Source organism: Leuciscus leuciscus (genome assembly GCF_965113295.1).
Source record: "Leuciscus leuciscus genome assembly, chromosome: 11".
Taxonomy (NCBI): domain Eukaryota; kingdom Metazoa; phylum Chordata; class Actinopteri; order Cypriniformes; family Leuciscidae; genus Leuciscus; species Leuciscus leuciscus.
In genome coordinates, this window is record NC_138735.1 from 4,141,269 (window position 1) to 4,168,211 (window position 26,943).

At 37.8% G+C, this 26,943-nt stretch overlaps 1 long non-coding RNA gene across 2 annotated transcripts; it reads right to left on the minus strand.

Moving 5' to 3' along the window:
* Positions 1-13,045: 13,045 nt before the first annotated feature.
* Positions 13,046-15,719, minus strand: LOC309509651. 2 transcript variants are annotated; one of them, XR_014209973.1, is made up of 2 exons: positions 13,770-15,719; positions 13,046-13,191 (listed from the first exon to the last, which is right to left on the minus strand). It is a non-coding gene; the product is annotated as an uncharacterized lncRNA (long non-coding RNA). The 2 variants fall into 2 exon arrangements; XR_014209974.1 differs by having other exon boundaries at positions 13,750-13,780.
* Between the last annotated feature and the right edge of the window lie 11,224 nt (positions 15,720-26,943).

Genomic DNA, 26,943 nt, shown 5'->3' on the forward strand with positions numbered 1-26,943 from the left:
AAGAAAATGACAGGCTAATTAATATGTTATATGAATTTGTGTTTCAATATGTGGCATCGTCAGGTTTTCATACCTCAAATTAAAACCCAGTGATGTCTAATGGTAACAAAATAAAAACGAAACTAAGATTATGCCCTGTATCATGAAGAAAACATAGGTTTATTTTGTGTTACATGACACCTATTGGTGTTGCCTATATGAACAGTGCTAATTCAGGTTAAGAATACACTGTGACAGAGGCAAAACAATTTATTAAAATAATAATAACAACAATAACAATAATGATTATGACGACGCATGCAAAACAGAGAGAAAAGACTCAATTCTATTCGAATAATTACACAATACCACTGTTACGTTCCCAATTCATTTTCTAGGGGCAAAAGGGAAAGTAGCTTTAAAGCTAAAATGAACAGCGACAAAGAAAAGTTAACCTATCTGAGTCCCAGCACACAATACACAAAGTAAGATTTCCAATACATTTATTTACAATAAGTGATAAATACAGTGCAAAAAGAATCCTAAACAAACAGCTCCAAAAGAAAAAGAAATGAAGCCTGTTCTTCAGGAGCAGGTAAAGCCAAAACAAACAAAAGATCTCACTACCCGGTAGAAGGAACACCTAATTGACCTACAACAATCAACACAAATAAACAACAGAACTCTTACCTTACTTCCTAACTAACAAAAAACAGGAGAAAATGAGAAAAGAAAAATGGCACCCGCTCCCTACTGCTCCAACACTCAACAATGGGCAAGCAATTCAAAGCTGCACACTACAGCCGTAACAACACATTTAAGCGTAACAACACACTTAAGCTTAACATACACCAACAAGAGCAACACTCCAAGTCTGGTAACACAACAGTCTCAGGCCACATTTACACATAGCCGGGTATTTAGAGAAACGAATATTTCTCCCCCTCCGTTTTCAAAAATAACATCGTGCACGCAATATCGTTTTCAAAAAAAGTTGTCGTTTACATCAACCCGCATAAATACAAAGGGGCGGCAGTGTAAGGAGAAGGATAAAGCCATGCAAGCCAATCAGAATCCTCAAAATCGACAACGACGAATAGCACGAGCGACTTCCTGTTCCTTTCAAAACAATAGACATGGCGCGAGGTTCGTTCGTGTGGACAGACAGCGCGGCAAATGCAAACAGGCCAAAAGCGTTTTCACAAAAGTAAAAATGAGTACCACTTTAACAGCATCCATGATCAAATAGTAGCCAAACAAACTCATAGACAGTATGGAACAAACTCTGAACATAGGGCGCTCACATGACGTAAGCATTTTCTGGCGCATAATGTGACGTTTGAGAACCTAAAACCCCGTTTCTCCCAGTTGACACGGCAACACATAACCGGCGTTTTCAGAAATCTCCACTTTGGCCGGAGTTTTTAGAAATAATCGTTCTCTGGGATAAAAACTGCGTTTTCGTGTAAATGACAGGCCAAAACGCAGGGAAATATCTGCGTTTTCCCATCGTGTAAACGGGGCCTCAGGCTCTTGGGAGAAGAAACCTCTCCCAGTCCCAGTCCCAGTCCCAGTCCCAGTCCCAGTCCCAGTCCCAGTCCCAGTCCCAGTCCCAGTCCCAGTCCCAGTCCCAGTCCCAGTCTCTCTCTCTCCCCCCCGGCTCTGCTTAAATACTGGATCCTCTTGCCATTGATGAGGAACAGCTGGTAGGTCCCATCACCTAGATTAGGACAGGGAGGAGCACAAGAAATTGGACAAAAAAAAACAAAAAAAAAACCTTTTAATATATGTCCAAATAGAAACTGTTATTTAAAATGGTAATAATATATCACAATACTGTAGTTTATAGCCTAGGCTACTATATTTTAATCAAATAAATGCAGGCTGGGGGAGCAGCGCAAGAGACTTATTTCAAAAACATTAAAAAAATCCACCTGACACACACACACAAGTTTCAAGTTTTGAAAAATACAACAACAAACAGTAATATTGTAAAGTATAATAACAATTGAATTTATAATTAGCCTATATAGGATTATGTAATGGTTCACAAAATTCACGGTTCAATCACTGTCTGTTGTTGCATTGAGACTCTGGTAGGGCTTTATTTTTAAATTCTCGTCAGCAAAATAGAGGGAAAACAAACAATATTGACAATATTGTTTATAAAATGTTACTCACCATGTTCATTTATGGTAAATCTGACTGTTCCGTTGCGTTCGCACCACATACTTGATAATCGTGCTGTAAACATTGCCTACGCCAATAGCAGGCGCTTATAATTGTGACGTGCGCCAATGGCAGCTGCAAAGGAGAAGCAATATGGGAAATACCGACTGTTTTAAGGAATAAACGCAGAATTTTTGGTTCTTGTCGTGTTTAACACAATCTACACTCGATCGCGCGAGGATATCCATCGTGAAAAATCGCAGCTTGAATTTTTTTTTAGTTACCATCGAAGTGAAAGACAGGTCCTTTCTGTGGTATAAATACAACGTACAACAAAACTACAACTCCCAGCAGGCAATTGGGTCCATTGGCTGCGCGCGCGCACACACACTCAATAAATCAATGAATGACACTTACCCATTAGAAAACGCAAATGCATACGTCCTGGGACGGTAACACCAGTCAAATTAAATCATTCAAGGAAAATACATCTTTGCAGTGCATACACAGAAGTGCCAATAATATATTTTCACTGCATTTACAATTGCAGAAATAAAGCTATGAGATCGTTATTACAATTAGAAATCAGAAAAAAAAAAAAAAAAAAAAAAAAAATTTTTTTTTTTTTTTTTATATATGTCCAAATAGAAAACTGTTATTTAAAATGGTAATAATACATCACAATACTGTAGTTTATAGCCTAGGCTACTATATTTTAATCAAATAAATGCAGGCTGGGGGAGCAGTGCAAGAGACTTATTTCAAAAACATTAAAAAAATCCACCTGACACACACACACACAAGTTTCAAGTTTTGAAAAATACAACAACAAACAGTACTTTTGAACGGTACAGTTGGTTTCATTACAACATTTACACTACATTTATTCATTTAACATAACCTTTATTGACTTAGAAAATGAAGAAAATGACAGGCTAATTAATATGTTATATGAATTTGTGTTTCAATATGTGGCATCGTCAGGTTTTCATACCTCAAATTAAAACCCAGTGATGTCTAATGGTAACAAAATAAAAACGAAACTAAGATTATGCCCTGTATCATGAAGAAAACATAGGTTTATTTTGTGTTACATGACACCTATTGGTGTTGCCTATATGAACAGTGCTAATTCAGGTTAAGAATACACTGTGACAGAGGCAAAACAATTTATTAAAATAATAATAACAACAATAACAATAATGATTATGACGACGCATGCAAAACAGAGAGAAAAGACTCAATTCTATTCGAATAATTACACAATACCACTGTTACGTTCCCAATTCATTTTCTAGGGGCAAAAGGGAAAGTAGCTTTAAAGCTAAAATGAACAGCGACAAAGAAAAGTTAACCTATCTGAGTCCCAGCACACAATACACAAAGTAAGATTTCCAATACATTTATTTACAATAAGTGATAAATACAGTGCAAAAAGAATCCTAAACAAACAGCTCCAAAAGAAAAAGAAATGAAGCCTGTTCTTCAGGAGCAGGTAAAGCCAAAACAAACAAAAGATCTCACTACCCGGTAGAAGGAACACCTAATTGACCTACAACAATCAACACAAATAAACAACAGAACTCTTACCTTACTTCCTAACTAACAAAAAACAGGAGAAAATGAGAAAAGAAAAATGGCACCCGCTCCCTACTGCTCCAACACTCAACAATGGGCAAGCAATTCAAAGCTGCACACTACAGCCGTAACAACACATTTAAGCGTAACAACACACTTAAGCTTAACATACACCAACAAGAGCAACACTCCAAGTCTGGTAACACAACAGTCTCAGGCCACATTTACACATAGCCGGGTATTTAGAGAAACGAATATTTCTCCCCCTCCGTTTTCAAAAATAACATCGTGCACGCAATATCGTTTTCAAAAAAAGTTGTCGTTTACATCAACCCGCATAAATACAAAGGGGCGGCAGTGTAAGGAGAAGGATAAAGCCATGCAAGCCAATCAGAATCCTCAAAATCGACAACGACGAATAGCACGAGCGACTTCCTGTTCCTTTCAAAACAATAGACATGGCGCGAGGTTCGTTCGTGTGGACAGACAGCGCGGCAAATGCAAACAGGCCAAAAGCGTTTTCACAAAAGTAAAAATGAGTACCACTTTAACAGCATCCATGATCAAATAGTAGCCAAACAAACTCATAGACAGTATGGAACAAACTCTGAACATAGGGCGCTCACATGACGTAAGCATTTTCTGGCGCATAATGTGACGTTTGAGAACCTAAAACCCCGTTTCTCCCAGTTGACACGGCAACACATAACCGGCGTTTTCAGAAATCTCCACTTTGGCCGGAGTTTTTAGAAATAATCGTTCTCTGGGATAAAAACTGCGTTTTCGTGTAAATGACAGGCCAAAACGCAGGGAAATATCTGCGTTTTCCCATCGTGTAAACGGGGCCTCAGGCTCTTGGGAGAAGAAACCTCTCCCAGTCCCAGTCCCAGTCCCAGTCCCAGTCCCAGTCCCAGTCCCAGTCTCTCTCTCTCCCCCCCGGCTCTGCTTAAATACTGGATCCTCTTGCCATTGATGAGGAACAGCTGGTAGGTCCCATCACCTAGATTAGGACAGGGAGGAGCACAAGAAATTGGACAAAAAAAAACAAAAAAAAAACCTTTTAATATATGTCCAAATAGAAACTGTTATTTAAAATGGTAATAATATATCACAATACTGTAGTTTATAGCCTAGGCTACTATATTTTAATCAAATAAATGCAGGCTGGGGGAGCAGCGCAAGAGACTTATTTCAAAAACATTAAAAAAATCCACCTGACACACACACACAAGTTTCAAGTTTTGAAAAATACAACAACAAACAGTAATATTGTAAAGTATAATAACAATTGAATTTATAATTAGCCTATATAGGATTATGTAATGGTTCACAAAATTCACGGTTCAATCACTGTCTGTTGTTGCATTGAGACTCTGGTAGGGCTTTATTTTGAAATTCTCGTCAGCAAAATAGAGGGAAAACAAACAATATTGACAATATTGTTTATAAAATGTTACTCACCATGTTCATTTATGGTAAATCTGACTGTTCCGTTGCGTTCGCACCACATACTTGATAATCGTGCTGTAAACATTGCCTACGCCAATAGCAGGCGCTTATAATTGTGACGTGCGCCAATGGCAGCTGCAAAGGAGAAGCAATATGGGAAATACCGACTGTTTTAAGGAATAAACGCAGAATTTTTGGTTCTTGTCGTGTTTAACACAATCTACACTCGATCGCGCGAGGATATCCATCGTGAAAAATCGCAGCTTGAATTTTTTTTTAGTTACCATCGAAGTGAAAGACAGGTCCTTTCTGTGGTATAAATACAACGTACAACAAAACTACAACTCCCAGCAGGCAATTGGGTCCATTGGCTGCGCGCGCACACACACTCAATAAATCAATGAATGACACTTACCCATTAGAAAACGCAAATGCATACGTCCTGGGACGGTAACACCAGTCAAATTAAATCATTCAAGGAAAATACATCTTTGCAGTGCATACACAGAAGTGCCAATAATATATTTTCACTGCATTTACAATTGCAGAAATAAAGCTATGAGATCGTTATTACAATTAGAAATCAGAAAAAAAAAAAAAAAAAAAAAAATTTTTTTTTTTTTTTTTTATATATGTCCAAATAGAAAACTGTTATTTAAAATGGTAATAATACATCACAATACTGTAGTTTATAGCCTAGGCTACTATATTTTAATCAAATAAATGCAGGCTGGGGGAGCAGTGCAAGAGACTTATTTCAAAAACATTAAAAAAATCCACCTGACACACACACACACAAGTTTCAAGTTTTGAAAAATACAACAACAAACAGTACTTTTGAACGGTACAGTTGGTTTCATTACAACATTTACACTACATTTATTCATTTAACATAACCTTTATTGACTTAGAAAATGAAGAAAATGACAGGCTAATTAATATGTTATATGAATTTGTGTTTCAATATGTGGCATCGTCAGGTTTTCATACCTCAAATTAAAACCCAGTGATGTCTAATGGTAACAAAATAAAAACGAAACTAAGATTATGCCCTGTATCATGAAGAAAACATAGGTTTATTTTGTGTTACATGACACCTATTGGTGTTGCCTATATGAACAGTGCTAATTCAGGTTAAGAATACACTGTGACAGAGGCAAAACAATTTATTAAAATAATAATAACAACAATAACAATAATGATTATGACGACGCATGCAAAACAGAGAGAAAAGACTCAATTCTATTCGAATAATTACACAATACCACTGTTACGTTCCCAATTCATTTTCTAGGGGCAAAAGGGAAAGTAGCTTTAAAGCTAAAATGAACAGCGACAAAGAAAAGTTAACCTATCTGAGTCCCAGCACACAATACACAAAGTAAGATTTCCAATACATTTATTTACAATAAGTGATAAATACAGTGCAAAAAGAATCCTAAACAAACAGCTCCAAAAGAAAAAGAAATGAAGCCTGTTCTTCAGGAGCAGGTAAAGCCAAAACAAACAAAAGATCTCACTACCCGGTAGAAGGTGTGATGGAAAAATTCAGTATTACTTAATTTTCATCGTTTTCCTAACTGTTAATATCATTTAGTCATATGTTTCTGTGAGGATCTCTTACAGCTGAAGGGGACATAAAAGAACAAACACAATAATGCCAGATGGGCCAGGAAAGAGAACAACCACCTGGGGCACGAGAAAGAGTTTTAGTTAAGGAATACAGGGTGTCGTATAATAATAGGGTCCCAGGCCCCCTCCTGAGGGAAGCAGGAGGTCATTTAGATTGTAGATGAAGGCCTTTTGACTTCTCAGGGACAAAGAACAGCATGTGTTCTGGGGGGGGGGGGGGGGGGGGGACCAGTCCATACCAGCTTGAGATATAAGATGTCTTTAAGGAAATTTACAGAAACTGGGAAAGGAGGAGTCAAGAATGTCAGAAACCTGTATAAAATGTCTATGTTTCATTGAGTCCACTAGGTCATTCTATTTCACATCTGGGTGGCTGCGGCTGTGAAAAGAATCCTCAAAGAATAAACCTTTTCTCTTTAAAACAATTTTTGCTTCTTGAAAGTTTCTTACACCTTTGATGCTGTTTTTATTAATCTCTGAAAATTGCTTTTACAAGTGGTGTCAGAAGTGTCGGATCTCGTGCGGACTCTTCTTCTCCTGGTCCTGAGAACGGATTTGACGGAAGTGCAACCCGACAGCGTCAGGTGGCCGTCTCATACCTCGACGGTTGAAATACCCGCATTCAGGACCAGTTGAAGAAATCCCACAAAGATCAAAAAGAATCCGTGGCAATTACAGAAAACAGAAAAGCATCTCTGGGTAAGAAACGGCAGAATTGTTTTATTGATGTTAAGTGTAATTTGATAATTGTGAGTGAACGTGAACCATTTTGGCTGAGTTTTGCTTTGGTACGAGCGAGAGGTGATTCAGATAAATCACAATTGTTTGGGGAAGAAATTGAAGTAGCTTCGGATCGGTTTCTACCACACTTAGCTCGTTGGTGGACGAGAGTGCCACAGGTGGACGGGAGTGCCACAGGTGATTCAGATAATCACAATTGCTGATTAGTTAGTTTTACTCAAAATCTCTGTAACCTGAGAAAATTTTTTTTTTACAAGTGGACGAAAGAGCCACATCAAATCAGAATTAATAGAGCGCTAGAAAGTGCTTAGGCCTATGGGAAGATTTTGAGTGGAACGTAATTACAGAAACCCGACCGATTTTGGGTGACAAAAAAAGATCGGATCTGTCGAAGACGTTTGACAGATATTGTAAGACACGTGTCGAAGTTGTGAAATCCAGAAGGGAGATTCAGCCAAAATGGGGTCATCTAACAGTAAAGTAGACCATTTTCACACACCTATTTTCTGTCAAATGAAAAAGAACGAGGGAAAACAGAATGGTTGTTGTTGTGTGTGTGTTAAACATGTGTGTACCGAGTTGACAACGGCTCCGCCACCTGCCTACAATACAAACCATTACCCCATAGCAGAAATAACGGCCCAGCGGGACCTCGATCTGGACCGCTCTCCGCCGCCCATGAGAACCGCACAAGAACTGGAGCAGGACAGACAGCGAATGGCACAAAGACAAACAGCGCAGTTTCATGCACATCGCCAGCGGCGCCAGTGCAGCAGGGGAAGGCAAACTGCTAAGCAGAGACCGCAACAAGCAGCGAAGAACAAACCTGTGTTTTCCTATTCAAACCCGGCTAATCGAAAAGGACTGAGAGGAAGCGCTGCTGGAGGAAAATGGAACTGTTATGTTTGTGCAACAAATGCCGACTCGAACCGAGACTGTACAAAATGCAGAATATGCAAGAAGGACGGACACTGGAGCAGCGCATGTCCTTCCATAAAGTCGGATTGAACCGAGAGGGCAGGGTTCGGCTCTGGGAATTAAGTCTGGCTACAGCAAAGGGAAGTGAAAATATTTTTACTAACAAACGCACACACGACGCACACACAAACACATACACTGATTTTCTTTCTGCTATCTGCAATGAAGAAACTGCTTGCAAATCTTTTTGTGTGTCTGATGAAACTTTGAGCAAAACTATGACTGATGATTTGAGCAGTGTTGTAAATGATGAGCGTATGAGATGGGCAAAAGTACAGGGTTTTTTCTGAAGTGCCAATTTATCCGTTACTAGTCAAAGAGTTGTTGTAACGTTAGTTTGTTCATGAGTGTAAAAATGTGAACAAACAGTGAATTGTTGGATGGAAAAGAATCAGATAAAAGAGAACAGAGTCGATAGGAGAAGGAACTGGCATGTAGGGAAAAGAGAATGTTTTTCCTGATGGAAAATACAAACAGTGAATTGTTGGATTGAACAGATACAGAGGGAACTGGCATGTAGGGGAAGATAACATTCATATTTATGAACGCCTGATTAAGTAAATGGTATGAAAAGTGAGTTTTAGATAAAAATAAGGCATTGAGTATGATTAACAGGGATTAACATGATATAAAGATAAGGAATGTTTCATTAAGCAGAACGGGAAAAATTATATATTTTAGAGATAAAATAATTATTGAAATAATGTTTATTCTGACAACCATTGTCTTTTGAACCTAAAGGGTCCAGCTATGCTGGGAGTACAGCAACAGCGCTTGCTTGTTCAACCCAGCTTCTGGATGTTAATATGTACGTGATTTGTAATCAGTGTTGTTGATAACACAATTAGATAGATGTAAAGACAGCTATGTCTGAAGATTTGGGAAATCAATAATGTACAAAGTCAGATATTTTGTTGAAATTAAGTCATTGAAAGACAAGGACATTGTCTGTTTTATAAAGGAAATTATGGGTTGGAGATAATTTCCCTAGACACGTATGACTAAAAGTTAATCAGAAACTTTGTGAAACCCGCTTAGAATATTTAGATTTTCCACGTCGCTTATGAAAATTAATGTTCTGCCAATAATAATGATGTGGGTGTGCTTTATTGTATTAATGTTATGAAAACAGGGCTATTTAAGAGTAGATTGCCATATTTTTATAACAAGAGTTGAAGGTGCAAACGGCTAGGATAGCTGTCTGTGTAATTTAGAGACTGAGAACAAGATTTGAGGAATCTTGTGATTTCTGTGAAACAGTAGAGATAAGTGGAACTGAATAATGATAATATTAAGTTGAATCTGCATACTAACCATTTGAATAAGCTATCAAACCAGTGTTAATGAAATTAATGACATGCTAAATTTCTTTGTACTGTATGAAGAGTAACTGAATAGTCCTGATACAAAAGAGAGCAAATGCTGTAAGCAGCTCTGCTCTGAAGCTATCAGTTTAAAGAGATTTGCAGATTATGTTTTTGTAAAAGTTTGATTCTGATTGGAAAGATCAACTTTGACTGGCTCCAAACAAAGAAAGTGCCAAACTAACACAAATTTAAAGAAAAGTCTGTGTTAATATGGGTTAGAAAGTAGATCAGTGTTAATATGATGAAGATTGTGATTCGGCTATTGTAATTGAATTTGCAGCGGACAGTGGGGGAAAATGCAGAGAACTTATCAGGGGCTCTGTTTGAATTTCATGAATAAGAACACTCTGCTTCAGGGGTGTAAAGTAGGGTGGAGATGTTAGAAAGACCACAGGGATAAGACTGTAGGTAGAATAACAAAGAGTGTTTTATTGCGGTCAGCGAAGGTCATTCGGTGACTGTAAAATGCCAACTGTATGACTGTAAAAGTAAATGAGGGAGAAAAGAAATTTGATAGATAAACTTTTGAAAGTTGTCAAGAAGATTGAAAGATACTAAGTGTAAGGAATTCCTTTTGAAAGGAAAAGAACTATAAAAAGTACCGGTTGACGTAAAATTACAGATGAGCTAAATGAGTTGCAAAATATTTTAAAAGTACCGGTCACTAAAAGGATGATTGTGTTTTGAATGAAACGCTTTGATAAGGTTTTAGATGATATAGAGAGACAAATCTAACGAATGATTTATAGTGATAATCATAAAATGTATGACAAGCAGAGAGAGCAGTCTAAAAAGATAGTATGAACCATAGAAGCAGATTGATCAACTCCTAGAGAAAACATTGAAGTCGGGTATTAAATTATGGTAATTGAAAATCTGACAACTAAAATTGAAATGAAATTTGAAACGTTATTAAGAACTAGAATAATTATTATTTCTTTAAGAAAAAATAAGCAGAAGCAGTGTTACAGGATTAACAGTTGCAAAATGTAAAATGTATAAAAAAGGCATTTGATTAAACAAAAGCTTGTTGTTGACTATGAAAAGAGCCAACAGCCGATGTTTTGGGTTCAAAAGATAAGATTGTGAATTGGCCAAAACAGGTTTGATTATCTGGATTTGGTATGTGCTGTGACTGAAACTGCCACAGTTTCAGTGCAACAGAGACTAATTCTGAGTGGAAATTTGTAATGTCTAAATTACAATACATGTAATTTATGGAAAAGATGCCTTAAGATGGTAGATAAAGTCTGAAGTTAAAAGTTTATGAGAATGCAGTGTATCAGTCCTGAATGCCTCAAGAGTCTATCTCTCATTCAATGTCAGCTGAAAGCTGTTGTCTGAGCCTGTGTAAAGCACAGTGTTTCAGTTGAAAATCATAGACACAGAGATGTTAAAGGAAATCATTGCCATTCAAAAGGGCAATTTGTACTTAAAACGTTTTAAAAGTAAAACTGAAAGACTTTAAAGAAGTCTTTAAAATAATACTGATTTGAACTTGTTTATTTTGGGACCAGTGACTGTCTCATTTTAGCCTCCACCATAAAACAGGGCTGATGGCTCCGGCTACAGAAGTAACAGTACACTGAATGTACGATTGTGATCTAAATTCACTGAGTATAATAATGAATTTAAGTGATTAAATACTGCTGTTATTAATCAGTCTGCCTATGTTTAACACTAGTAGGCAGTCCGAATGGCTCTGATGACTCTTGAATGCGCCTTTTCCTAAGCTCCAGAAAACAACAGATTATGTTGAAGAAAACGGTCACAGATTCTGTAATGGGGAAAAGCGGTTACCAGTGTGTACGAGTGATTACTTCAAAGACGGGTAAGATCTTAAGGCCAAAAGGACAACCTAAGACAGAAGGATCACGCAAAAACACTGGGCATTTCCTGATGGAGGTGTTTTTTTATGTGAGATGGATATGAGAGTGGCGCTGATTGACTGAGTGGCGATCAGCTTCAGCAGATCATTGAGAGGCGAGATGAGCTGTAAGAAGTTCAGTCTGCCCCAGAAAATGTGAGCCCCTATACCACTAACAAGAAACCGCGTTGATTGTATGGCTTGTCCTCCATTGTGACGTGTCTGCATCTATGCCAGGGAGACAACACCCTGAAGAAAAGAAAATTATTGCTTAAGAGCTAATGGAAATAGGCTTTCAAGAGCCAACTGAGACCGTGAGGTGATTGTCATTATTTGTTGTGGAGACCGTAACAAGTCGTATTAATTTATATAAGGAACATGATGTTGGTTGCCTCATGGGCAAGGAAAAAACGTTTGATATTGAACTAGTTTGAACTTCTGAAGATCGTTAGACATGGTGGTGGCTAAAGATGAGAACAGCTTGTGATGAGTCAAGAGAAATTTCTGAAAAAAAACGAAGGTTAGGTGAATTGAGTATTTAAACTAAAGATAACCTTAGAAAAGATCATAGCATAATGTATTTTAGATTATTGTAATGGTTCTAATTTGAGTCAAATATTTGTATTTTGACATTTGTGAACTATTAAGGATTGACTATGACTATGATTATTTTAGTTACAGTCCTAGGAGGCTGTTGAAAAGATGATTTGATTATAGTGAGAGAGAAAGAGACTGTTTGAGTGGACTGCTGAGAGACTGCTTGATACTCTGTCTGTCTTTCTGTTATCAGTCAGATAATGAACCAAAAAAACAATCCAGCTGACTTTTCTAAAATCAAATGAATAATGAACAGACATGCCTTGAAACTGGTAAAGAGGCCATAAATAAAAACATTAGATAAAAGATACAGGAAAATGTAAGGTTAAACTGTCATTTAAAATGTAAATATTTTTAGAGAAAATATATAAATAAGAAATATGAGCGGTTCATAGTCAGGGATGAGTGTGAGTGTTAATTCATGTTTTGAACAGTATGCGTTGGTTAAGGACAACGTTTGGGTTAGCAAACTTTATCCAAAACAAATGTTACCAAATAAATATTAACAAATATTGCAGTTTTTCCTGTAGCTCAAACATTAGAGTGTGACACCTGTAACGCCAAGGTCATGGGTTCAATTTCCGAGGGAAAGCAAGAACTGATAAGAATGTAAATGTGTACCTTGAAATGGAAGTCACTATGGACGTCTGATAAAAGTAAGAGAATTTTATTACGTTAAATTTATGCACGAGATGAGTGTCGTGCATAAAGAGGAGGATGAATATGCTCGTGGCGGGAACAAGAGAACGCACAGTAAAACAAGTGATCAGATGAGTCTTTGAACTTTTTAGTATGGATAATTTGTATTCAGGCCACAAACAAAGACATTTCGGCCTCACAAGGGGGGCTAAACCCACTGTCTTCACAGCAGGCTGAGAGGTTATCTAGCTTTGACCTCATCGGTATGTAAGGACAGTAAAAGTCCAGGGGGAACCCACTGGTGGTCAGATAAGAGCCTTTCAACTCTTCAGGGGATCAGAAGGACCATTTGCATTCAGGAAAGTCCAGGAGAGGTTAGAAGAACTTTATTTGTCTTAACCAGCCAGATCTGGATTACTAAGGGGTTCACATTTGCTGAAAGCCATCGCACAGGTGGGAAGATAAATGTTGGGAGGACATTGGGTTTAATTGTGTGCATTGTTTGTATTTTAAGTGTGCTAATAACAAGAATTGTTTCGACAGGAAACGCCAGGGCAGATGCGGCAGCACAGCAGACAAAAAAAAAAACTATGTGACAATAACCTCAACATTTGTTTTTCTTTACAGAAGATGCAGACTTTTCACACACACACACACACACACACACACACACACACACACACACACACACACACACACACACACACACACACACACACACACACACAAATGGTCAGATAAGAGCCTTTCAACTCTTCAGGGGGGGCCTGAACTCTTCAGGGGGGGCCTGAACTCTTCAGGGGGGCACCTTGCGCAGCGCATAACTTAACATTTTCATTTTGCAGGATGTCAGAACGGATTGAACCAAACAGAACTGATTCTGTATTGTTTTGTTAACATGAGCAACATGGGTTGAATGTTTTTTTGGGGAACAAGGACCCCGAGTGCTATTCAATGAGCAAAAAATTATCCGGTGATATGTTTCAGGTTGAAAATTTCACAGGTCACACCAAAGGGACGGCAAGACAAGCGGTCACTAACAAAATCACTTAAGGTCTGCTTTCGCAGGTGACAGCAGACAGTAAATGACTCATTCCAGTGGGGGTGCGATCGTGATCTAAGGGAAAATCTTGTAAGGATTTGAAAATGATTGAAGAGTGTTAGACCTGGGTCGAAGCATCTGACCTTAACCACACCAACCAACGTCAGCAACCCAAAACACCAACGCAAAGAATAAAGTGGGGGATCAATGATATGTGCTAGAAACTATCTACCCCGCCAACGTTGGAAAAATCCTCTCTACGGCATGCAAAGTGTCATATTGGTGAAGATGGAACGTCCATGAGGCAACGAGATGATCAACATATCTGGAGAAAATGTTGACCAATTAATGGTTGAAGAAAAGTTTTGTGATTTTTATTTGATTGAATCAAATTAGGGCTTAGTATTGATATAAATCTAATCATTTGACTTGTGCAAAGAAAAATGTGTTTTCAGGTAGAAGATTTATTAATTAATGTGAAGTATGGTGATAAGAAAAAAAACGGTATGTAATGGAAAAGTCGGGTTAGATTTTATTAAATAGATTTTAATTAAATACAGCTTTAGAAGTAAAACCATTTCCTGACAAAATATTGTGATTAATTGAAAAAGCTACATATACAAATACATAGTGTTATGATTGTATGTGTTATTCTGATAATTTTGTTATTAATGGGTACAGTCTATCCTAGGGATGAACAAAATATGCAGATGGTACGAGTGACGGAAGTTGCAATTATAATCATTTACGTTTTTCTTACTATATGCTTTGAGCTATGTCTGGGATGACTGAGGGTCTGGTTCTCAACCAGGAAAATGCGATAACAATGTTTGTTCATTTTTAGCCCGGTTTCAGACAAAATGCTTATTTATTTGATACAAGCTTTTTACTTTTTCAAAGTTCAAGTAGAGTGATCAGGTATACGAGAATAAGACATGAAGGGCATAACTGTGATGTAAGAAACTTGAATTAATTCTAGTCTTATGTAAAGACTTGAATTGATTCTATTCTGAAGATTTAATAGCGTAATGGGTTTAATTAAAATTAGAAAACAAGGCTGAATTTTTATATATAGTTTATCAGAGAATGATAAAGAGGAGGAATATTGTGATGGAAAAATTCAGTATTACTTAATTTTCATCGTTTTCCTAACTGTTAATATCATTTAGTCATATGTTTCTGTGAGGATCTCTTACAGCTGAAGGGGACATAAAAGAACAAACACAATAATGCCAGATGGGCCAGGAAAGAGAACAACCACCTGGGGCACGAGAAAGAGTTTTAGTTAAGGAATACAGGGTGTCGTATAATAATAGGGTCCCAGGCCCCCTCCTGAGGGAAGCAGGAGGTCATTTAGATTGTAGATGAAGGCCTTTTGACTTCTCAGGGACAAAGAACAGCATGTGTTCTGGGGGGGGGGGGGGGGGGACCAGTCCATACCAGCTTGAGATATAAGATGTCTTTAAGGAAATTTACAGAAACTGGGAAAGGAGGAGTCAAGAATGTCAGAAACCTGTATAAAATGTCTATGTTTCATTGAGTCCACTAGGTCATTCTATTTCACATCTGGGTGGCTGCGGCTGTGAAAAGAATCCTCAAAGAATAAACCTTTTCTCTTTAAAACAATTTTTGCTTCTTGAAAGTTTCTTACACCTTTGATGCTGTTTTTATTAATCTCTGAAAATTGCTTTTACAAAGGAACACCTAATTGACCTACAACAATCAACACAAATAAACAACAGAACTCTTACCTTACTTCCTAACTAACAAAAAACAGGAGAAAATGAGAAAAGAAAAATGGCACCCGCTCCCTACTGCTCCAACACTCAACAATGGGCAAGCAATTCAAAGCTGCACACTACAGCCGTAACAACACATTTAAGCGTAACAACACACTTAAGCTTAACATACACCAACAAGAGCAACACTCCAAGTCTGGTAACACAACAGTCTCAGGCCACATTTACACATAGCCGGGTATTTAGAGAAACGAATATTTCTCCCCCTCCGTTTTCAAAAATAACATCGTGCACGCAATATCGTTTTCAAAAAAAGTTGTCGTTTACATCAACCCGCATAAATACAAAGGGGCGGCAGTGTAAGGAGAAGGATAAAGCCATGCAAGCCAATCAGAATCCTCAAAATCGACAACGACGAATAGCACGAGCGACTTCCTGTTCCTTTCAAAACAATAGACATGGCGCGAGGTTCGTTCGTGTGGACAGACAGCGCGGCAAATGCAAACAGGCCAAAAGCGTTTTCACAAAAGTAAAAATGAGTACCACTTTAACAGCATCCATGATCAAATAGTAGCCAAACAAACTCATAGACAGTATGGAACAAACTCTGAACATAGGGCGCTCACATGACGTAAGCATTTTCTGGCGCATAATGTGACGTTTGAGAACCTAAAACCCCGTTTCTCCCAGTTGACACGGCAACACATAACCGGCGTTTTCAGAAATCTCCACTTTGGCCGGAGTTTTTAGAAATAATCGTTCTCTGGGATAAAAACTGCGTTTTCGTGTAAATGACAGGCCAAAACGCAGGGAAATATCTGCGTTTTCCCATCGTGTAAACGGGGCCTCAGGCTCTTGGGAGAAGAAACCTCTCCCAGTCCCAGTCCCAGTCCCAGTCCCAGTCCCAGTCTCTCTCTCTCCCCCCCGGCTCTGCTTAAATACTGGATCCTCTTGCCATTGATGAGGAACAGCTGGTAGGTCCCATCACCTAGATTAGGACAGGGAGGAGCACAAGAAATTGGACAAAAAAAAACAAAAAAAAAACCTTTTAATATATGTCCAAATAGAAACTGTTATTTAAAATGGTAATAATATATCACAATACTGTAGTTTATAGCCTAGGCTACTATATTTTAATCAAATAAATGCAGGCTGGGGGAGCAGCGCAAGAGACTTATTTCAAAAACATTAAAAAAATCCACCTGACACACACACACAAGTTTCAAGTTTTGAAAAATACAACAACAAACAGTAATATTGTAAAGTATAATAACAATTGAATTTATAATTAGCCTATATAGGATTATGTAATGGTTCACAAAATTCACGGTTCAATCACTGTCTGTTGTTGCATTGAGACTCTGGTAGGGCTTTATTTTGAAATTCTCGTCAGCAAAATAGAGGGAAAACAAACAATATTGACAATATTGTTTATAAAATGTTACTCACCATGTTCATTTATGGTAAATCTGACTGTTCCGTTGCGTTCGCACCACATACTTGATAATCGTGCTGTAAACATTGCCTACGCCAATAGCAGGCGCTTATAATTGTGACGTGCGCCAATGGCAGCTGCAAAGGAGAAGCAATATGGGAAATACCGACTGTTTTAAGGAATAAACGCAGAATTTTTGGTTCTTGTCGTGTTTAACACAATCTACACTCGATCGCGCGAGGATATCCATCGTGAAAAATCGCAGCTTGAATTTTTTTTTAGTTACCATCGAAGTGAAAGACAGGTCCTTTCTGTGGTATAAATACAACGTACAACAAAACTACAACTCCCAGCAGGCAATTGGGTCCATTGGCTGCGCGCGCGCACACACACTCAATAAATCAATGAATGACACTTACCCATTAGAAAACGCAAATGCATACGTCCTGGGACGGTAACACCAGTCAAATTAAATCATTCAAGGAAAATACATCTTTGCAGTGCATACACAGAAGTGCCAATAATATATTTTCACTGCATTTACAATTGCAGAAATAAAGCTATGAGATCGTTATTACAATTAGAAATCAGAAAAAAAAAAAAAAAAAAAAAAAAAATTTTTTTTTTTTTTTTTATATATGTCCAAATAGAAAACTGTTATTTAAAATGGTAATAATACATCACAATACTGTAGTTTATAGCCTAGGCTACTATATTTTAATCAAATAAATGCAGGCTGGGGGAGCAGTGCAAGAGACTTATTTCAAAAACATTAAAAAAATCCACCTGACACACACACACACAAGTTTCAAGTTTTGAAAAATACAACAACAAACAGTACTTTTGAACGGTACAGTTGGTTTCATTACAACATTTACACTACATTTATTCATTTAACATAACCTTTATTGACTTAGAAAATGAAGAAAATGACAGGCTAATTAATATGTTATATGAATTTGTGTTTCAATATGTGGCATCGTCAGGTTTTCATACCTCAAATTAAAACCCAGTGATGTCTAATGGTAACAAAATAAAAACGAAACTAAGATTATGCCCTGTATCATGAAGAAAACATAGGTTTATTTTGTGTTACATGACACCTATTGGTGTTGCCTATATGAACAGTGCTAATTCAGGTTAAGAATACACTGTGACAGAGGCAAAACAATTTATTAAAATAATAATAACAACAATAACAATAATGATTATGACGACGCATGCAAAACAGAGAGAAAAGACTCAATTCTATTCGAATAATTACACAATACCACTGTTACGTTCCCAATTCATTTTCTAGGGGCAAAAGGGAAAGTAGCTTTAAAGCTAAAATGAACAGCGACAAAGAAAAGTTAACCTATCTGAGTCCCAGCACACAATACACAAAGTAAGATTTCCAATACATTTATTTACAATAAGTGATAAATACAGTGCAAAAAGAATCCTAAACAAACAGCTCCAAAAGAAAAAGAAATGAAGCCTGTTCTTCAGGAGCAGGTAAAGCCAAATCAAACAAAAGATCTCACTACCCGGTAGAAGGAACACCTAATTGACCTACAACAATCAACACAAATAAACAACAGAACTCTTACCTTACTTCCTAACTAACAAAAAACAGGAGAAAATGAGAAAAGAAAAATGGCACCCGCTCCCTACTGCTCCAACACTCAACAATGGGCAAGCAATTCAAAGCTGCACACTACAGCCGTAACAACACATTTAAGCGTAACAACACACTTAAGCTTAACATACACCAACAAGAGCAACACTCCAAGTCTGGTAACACAACAGTCTCAGGCCACATTTACACATAGCCGGGTATTTAGAGAAACGAATATTTCTCCCCCTCCGTTTTCAAAAATAACATCGTGCACGCAATATCGTTTTCAAAAAAAGTTGTCGTTTACATCAACCCGCATAAATACAAAGGGGCGGCAGTGTAAGGAGAAGGATAAAGCCATGCAAGCCAATCAGAATCCTCAAAATCGACAACGACGAATAGCACGAGCGACTTCCTGTTCCTTTCAAAACAATAGACATGGCGCGAGGTTCGTTCGTGTGGACAGACAGCGCGGCAAATGCAAACAGGCCAAAAGCGTTTTCACAAAAGTAAAAATGAGTACCACTTTAACAGCATCCATGATCAAATAGTAGCCAAACAAACTCATAGACAGTATGGAACAAACTCTGAACATAGGGCGCTCACATGACGTAAGCATTTTCTGGCGCATAATGTGACGTTTGAGAACCTAAAACCCCGTTTCTCCCAGTTGACACGGCAACACATAACCGGCGTTTTCAGAAATCTCCACTTTGGCCGGAGTTTTTAGAAATAATCGTTCTCTGGGATAAAAACTGCGTTTTCGTGTAAATGACAGGCCAAAACGCAGGGAAATATCTGCGTTTTCCCATCGTGTAAACGGGGCCTCAGGCTCTTGGGAGAAGAAACCTCTCCCAGTCCCAGTCCCAGTCCCAGTCCCAGTCCCAGTCCCAGTCCCAGTCCCAGTCCCAGTCCCAGTCCCAGTCCCAGTCCCAGTCCCAGTCCCAGTCCCAGTCCCAGTCTCTCTCTCTCCCCCCCGGCTCTGCTTAAATACTGGATCCTCTTGCCATTGATGAGGAACAGCTGGTAGGTCCCATCACCTAGATTAGGACAGGGAGGAGCACAAGAAATTGGACAAAAAAAACCAAAAAAAAAACCTTTTAATATATGTCCAAATAGAAACTGTTATTTAAAATGGTAATAATATATCACAATACTGTAGTTTATAGCCTAGGCTACTATATTTTAATCAAATAAATGCAGGCTGGGGGAGCAGCGCAAGAGACTTATTTCAAAAACATTTAAAAAATCCACCTGACACACACACACAAGTTTCAAGTTTTGAAAAATACAACAACAAACAGTAATATTGTAAAGTATAATAACAATTGAATTTATAATTAGCCTATATAGGATTATGTAATGGTTCACAAAATTCACGGTTCAATCACTGTCTGTTGTTGCATTGAGACTCTGGTAGGGCTTTATTTTGAAATTCTCGTCAGCAAAATAGAGGGAAAACAAACAATATTGACAATATTGTTTATAAAATGTTACTCACCATGTTCATTTATGGTAAATCTGACTGTTCCGTTGCGTTCGCACCACATACTTGATAATCGTGCTGTAAACATTGCCTACGCCAATAGCAGGCGCTTATAATTGTGACGTGCGCCAATGGCAGCTGCAAAGGAGAAGCAATATGGGAAATACCGACTGTTTTAAGGAATAAACGCAGAATTTTTGGTTCTTGTCGTGTTTAACACAATCTACACTCGATCGCGCGAGGATATCCATCGTGAAAAATCGCAGCTTGAATTTTTTTTTAGTTACCATCGAAGTGAAAGACAGGTCCTTTCTGTGGTATAAATACAACGTACAACAAAACTACAACTCCCAGCAGGCAATTGGGTCCATTGGCTGCGCGCGCACACACACTCAATAAATCAATGAATGACACTTACCCATTAGAAAACGCAAATGCATACGTCCTGGGACGGTAACACCAGTCAAATTAAATCATTCAAGGAAAATACATCTTTGCAGTGCATACACAGAAGTGCCAATAATATATTTTCACTGCATTTACAATTGCAGAAATAAAGCTATGAGATCGTTATTACAATTAGAAATCAGAAAAAAAAAAAAAAAAAAAAAAACATTTATTTTTTATTTTTTTATATATGTCCAAATAGAAAACTGTTATTTAAAATGGTAATAATACATCACAATACTGTAGTTTATAGCCTAGGCTACTATATTTTAATCAAATAAATGCAGGCTGGGGGAGCAGTGCAAGAGACTTATTTCAAAAACATTAAAAAAATCCACCTGACACACACACACACAAGTTTCAAGTTTTGAAAAATACAACAACAAACAGTACTTTTGAACGGTACAGTTGGTTTCATTACAACATTTACACTACATTTATTCATTTAACATAACCTTTATTGACTTAGAAAATGAAGAAAATGACAGGCTAATTAATATGTTATATGAATTTGTGTTTCAATATGTGGCATCGTCAGGTTTTCATACCTCAAATTAAAACCCAGTGATGTCTAATGGTAACAAAATAAAAACGAAACTAAGATTATGCCCTGTATCATGAAGAAAACATAGGTTTATTTTGTGTTACATGACACCTATTGGTGTTGCCTATATGAACAGTGCTAATTCAGGTTAAGAATACACTGTGACAGAGGCAAAACAATTTATTAAAATAATAATAACAACAATAACAATAATGATTATGACGACGCATGCAAAACAGAGAGAAAAGACTCAATTCTATTCGAATAATTACACAATACCACTGTTACGTTCCCAATTCATTTTCTAGGGGCAAAAGGGAAAGTAGCTTTAAAGCTAAAATGAACAGCGACAAAGAAAAGTTAACCTATCTGAGTCCCAGCACACAATACACAAAGTAAGATTTCCAATACATTTATTTACAATAAGTGATAAATACAGTGCAAAAAGAATCCTAAACAAACAGCTCCAAAAGAAAAAGAAATGAAGCCTGTTCTTCAGGAGCAGGTAAAGCCAAATCAAACAAAAGATCTCACTACCCGGTAGAAGGAACACCTAATTGACCTACAACAATCAACACAAATAAACAACAGAACTCTTACCTTACTTCCTAACTAACAAAAAACAGGAGAAAATGAGAAAAGAAAAATGGCACCCGCTCCCTACTGCTCCAACACTCAACAATGGGCAAGCAATTCAAAGCTGCACACTACAGCCGTAACAACACATTTAAGCGTAACAACACACTTAAGCTTAACATACACCAACAAGAGCAACACTCCAAGTCTGGTAACACAACAGTCTCAGGCCACATTTACACATAGCCGGGTATTTAGAGAAACGAATATTTCTCCCCCTCCGTTTTCAAAAATAACATCGTGCACGCAATATCGTTTTCAAAAAAAGTTGTCGTTTACATCAACCCGCATAAATACAAAGGGGCGGCAGTGTAAGGAGAAGGATAAAGCCATGCAAGCCAATCAGAATCCTCAAAATCGACAACGACGAATAGCACGAGCGACTTCCTGTTCCTTTCAAAACAATAGACATGGCGCGAGGTTCGTTCGTGTGGACAGACAGCGCGGCAAATGCAAACAGGCCAAAAGCGTTTTCACAAAAGTAAAAATGAGTACCACTTTAACAGCATCCATGATCAAATAGTAGCCAAACAAACTCATAGACAGTATGGAACAAACTCTGAACATAGGGCGCTCACATGACGTAAGCATTTTCTGGCGCATAATGTGACGTTTGAGAACCTAAAACCCCGTTTCTCCCAGTTGACACGGCAACACATAACCGGCGTTTTCAGAAATCTCCACTTTGGCCGGAGTTTTTAGAAATAATCGTTCTCTGGGATAAAAACTGCGTTTTCGTGTAAATGACAGGCCAAAACGCAGGGAAATATCTGCGTTTTCCCATCGTGTAAACGGGGCCTCAGGCTCTTGGGAGAAGAAACCTCTCCCAGTCCCAGTCCCAGTCCCAGTCCCAGTCCCAGTCCCAGTCCCAGTCCCAGTCCCAGTCCCAGTCCCAGTCTCTCTCTCTCCCCCCCGGCTCTGCTTAAATACTGGATCCTCTTGCCATTGATGAGGAACAGCTGGTAGGTCCCATCACCTAGATTAGGACAGGGAGGAGCACAAGAAATTGGACAAAAAAAACCAAAAAAAAAACCTTTTAATATATGTCCAAATAGAAACTGTTATTTAAAATGGTAATAATATATCACAATACTGTAGTTTATAGCCTAGGCTACTATATTTTAATCAAATAAATGCAGGCTGGGGGAGCAGCGCAAGAGACTTATTTCAAAAACATTTAAAAAATCCACCTGACACACACACACAAGTTTCAAGTTTTGAAAAATACAACAACAAACAGTAATATTGTAAAGTATAATAACAATTGAATTTATAATTAGCCTATATAGGATTATGTAATGGTTCACAAAATTCACGGTTCAATCACTGTCTGTTGTTGCATTGAGACTCTGGTAGGGCTTTATTTTGAAATTCTCGTCAGCAAAATAGAGGGAAAACAAACAATATTGACAATATTGTTTATAAAATGTTACTCACCATGTTCATTTATGGTAAATCTGACTGTTCCGTTGCGTTCGCACCACATACTTGATAATCGTGCTGTAAACATTGCCTACGCCAATAGCAGGCGCTTATAATTGTGACGTGCGCCAATGGCAGCTGCAAAGGAGAAGCAATATGGGAAATACCGACTGTTTTAAGGAATAAACGCAGAATTTTTGGTTCTTGTCGTGTTTAACACAATCTACACTCGATCGCGCGAGGATATCCATCGTGAAAAATCGCAGCTTGAATTTTTTTTTAGTTACCATCGAAGTGAAAGACAGGTCCTTTCTGTGGTATAAATACAACGTACAACAAAACTACAACTCCCAGCAGGCAATTGGGTCCATTGGCTGCGCGCGCGCACACACACTCAATAAATCAATGAATGACACTTACCCATTAGAAAACGCAAATGCATACGTCCTGGGACGGTAACACCAGTCAAATTAAATCATTCAAGGAAAATACATCTTTGCAGTGCATACACAGAAGTGCCAATAATATATTTTCACTGCATTTACAATTGCAGAAATAAAGCTATGAGATCGTTATTACAATTAGAAATCAGAAAAAAAAAAAAAAAAAAAAAAAAATTTTTTTTAATTTTTTTATATATGTCCAAATAGAAAACTGTTATTTAAAATGGTAATAATACATCACAATACTGTAGTTTATAGCCTAGGCTACTATATTTTAATCAAATAAATGCAGGCTGGGGGAGCAGTGCAAGAGACTTATTTCAAAAACATTAAAAAAATCCACCTGACACACACACACACAAGTTTCAAGTTTTGAAAAATACAACAACAAACAGTACTTTTGAACGGTACAGTTGGTTTCATTACAACATTTACACTACATTTATTCATTTAACATAACCTTTATTGACTTAGAAAATGAAGAAAATGACAGGCTAATTAATATGTTATATGAATTTGTGTTTCAATATGTGGCATCGTCAGGTTTTCATACCTCAAATTAAAACCCAGTGATGTCTAATGGTAACAAAATAAAAACGAAACTAAGATTATGCCCTGTATCATGAAGAAAACATAGGTTTATTTTGTGTTACATGACACCTATTGGTGTTGCCTATATGAACAGTGCTAATTCAGGTTAAGAATACACTGTGACAAAGGCAAAACAATTTATTAAAATAATAATAACAACAATAACAATAATGATTATGACGACGCATGCAAAACAGAGAGAAAAGACTCAATTCTATTCGAATAATTACACAATACCACTGTTACGTTCCCAATTCATTTTCTAGGGGCAAAAGGGAAAGTAGCTTTAAAGCTAAAATGAACAGCGACAAAGAAAAGTTAACCTATCTGAGTCCCAGCACACAATACACAAAGTAAGATTTCCAATACATTTATTTACAATAAGTGATAAATACAGTGCAAAAAGAATCCTAAACAAACAGCTCCAAAAGAAAAAGAAATGAAGCCTGTTCTTCAGGAGCAGGTAAAGCCAAAACAAACAAAAGATCTCACTACCCGGTAGAAGGAACACCTAATTGACCTACAACAATCAACACAAATAAACAACAGAACTCTTACCTTACTTCCTAACTAACAAAAAACAGGAGAAAATGAGAAAAGAAAAATGGCACCCGCTCCCTACTGCTCCAACACTCAACAATGGGCAAGCAATTCAAAGCTGCACACTACAGCCGTAACAACACATTTAAGCGTAACAACACACTTAAGCTTAACATACACCAACAAGAGCAACACTCCAAGTCTGGTAACACAACAGTCTCAGGCCACATTTACACATAGCCGGGTATTTAGAGAAACGAATATTTCTCCCCCTCCGTTTTCAAAAATAACATCGTGCACGCAATATCGTTTTCAAAAAAAGTTGTCGTTTACATCAACCCGCATAAATACAAAGGGGCGGCAGTGTAAGGAGAAGGATAAAGCCATGCAAGCCAATCAGAATCCTCAAAATCGACAACGACGAATAGCACGAGCGACTTCCTGTTCCTTTCAAAACAATAGACATGGCGCGAGGTTCGTTCGTGTGGACAGACAGCGCGGCAAATGCAAACAGGCCAAAAGCGTTTTCACAAAAGTAAAAATGAGTACCACTTTAACAGCATCCATGATCAAATAGTAGCCAAACAAACTCATAGACAGTATGGAACAAACTCTGAACATAGGGCGCTCACATGACGTAAGCATTTTCTGGCGCATAATGTGACGTTTGAGAACCTAAAACCCCGTTTCTCCCAGTTGACACGGCAACACATAACCGGCGTTTTCAGAAATCTCCACTTTGGCCGGAGTTTTTAGAAATAATCGTTCTCTGGGATAAAAACTGCGTTTTCGTGTAAATGACAGGCCAAAACGCAGGGAAATATCTGCGTTTTCCCATCGTGTAAACGGGGCCTCAGGCTCTTGGGAGAAGAAACCTCTCCCTCTCCCAGTCCCAGTCCCAGTCCCAGTCCCAGTCCCAGTCCCAGTCCCAGTCCCAGTCTCTCTCTCTCCCCCCCGGCTCTGCTTAAATACTGGATCCTCTTGCCATTGATGAGGAACAGCTGGTAGGTCCCATCACCTAGATTAGGACAGGGAGGAGCACAAGAAATTGGACAAAAAAAAACAAAAAAAAAACCTTTTAATATATGTCCAAATAGAAACTGTTATTTAAAATGGTAATAATATATCACAATACTGTAGTTTATAGCCTAGGCTACTATATTTTAATCAAATAAATGCAGGCTGGGGGAGCAGCGCAAGAGACTTATTTCAAAAACATTAAAAAAATCCACCTGACACACACACACAAGTTTCAAGTTTTGAAAAATACAACAACAAACAGTAATATTGTAAAGTATAATAACAATTGAATTTATAATTAGCCTATATAGGATTATGTAATGGTTCACAAAATTCACGGTTCAATCACTGTCTGTTGTTGCATTGAGACTCTGGTAGGGCTTTATTTTGAAATTCTCGTCAGCAAAATAGAGGGAAAACAAACAATATTGACAATATTGTTTATAAAATGTTACTCACCATGTTCATTTATGGTAAATCTGACTGTTCCGTTGCGTTCGCACCACATACTTGATAATCGTGCTGTAAACATTGCCTACGCCAATAGCAGGCGCTTATAATTGTGACGTGCGCCAATGGCAGCTGCAAAGGAGAAGCAATATGGGAAATACCGACTGTTTTAAGGAATAAACGCAGAATTTTTGGTTCTTGTCGTGTTTAACACAATCTACACTCGATCGCGCGAGGATATCCATCGTGAAAAATCGCAGCTTGAATTTTTTTTTAGTTACCATCGAAGTGAAAGACAGGTCCTTTCTGTGGTATAAATACAACGTACAACAAAACTACAACTCCCAGCAGGCAATTGGGTCCATTGGCTGCGCGCGCACACACACTCAATAAATCAATGAATGACACTTACCCATTAGAAAACGCAAATGCATACGTCCTGGGACGGTAACACCAGTCAAATTAAATCATTCAAGGAAAATACATCTTTGCAGTGCATACACAGAAGTGCCAATAATATATTTTCACTGCATTTACAATTGCAGAAATAAA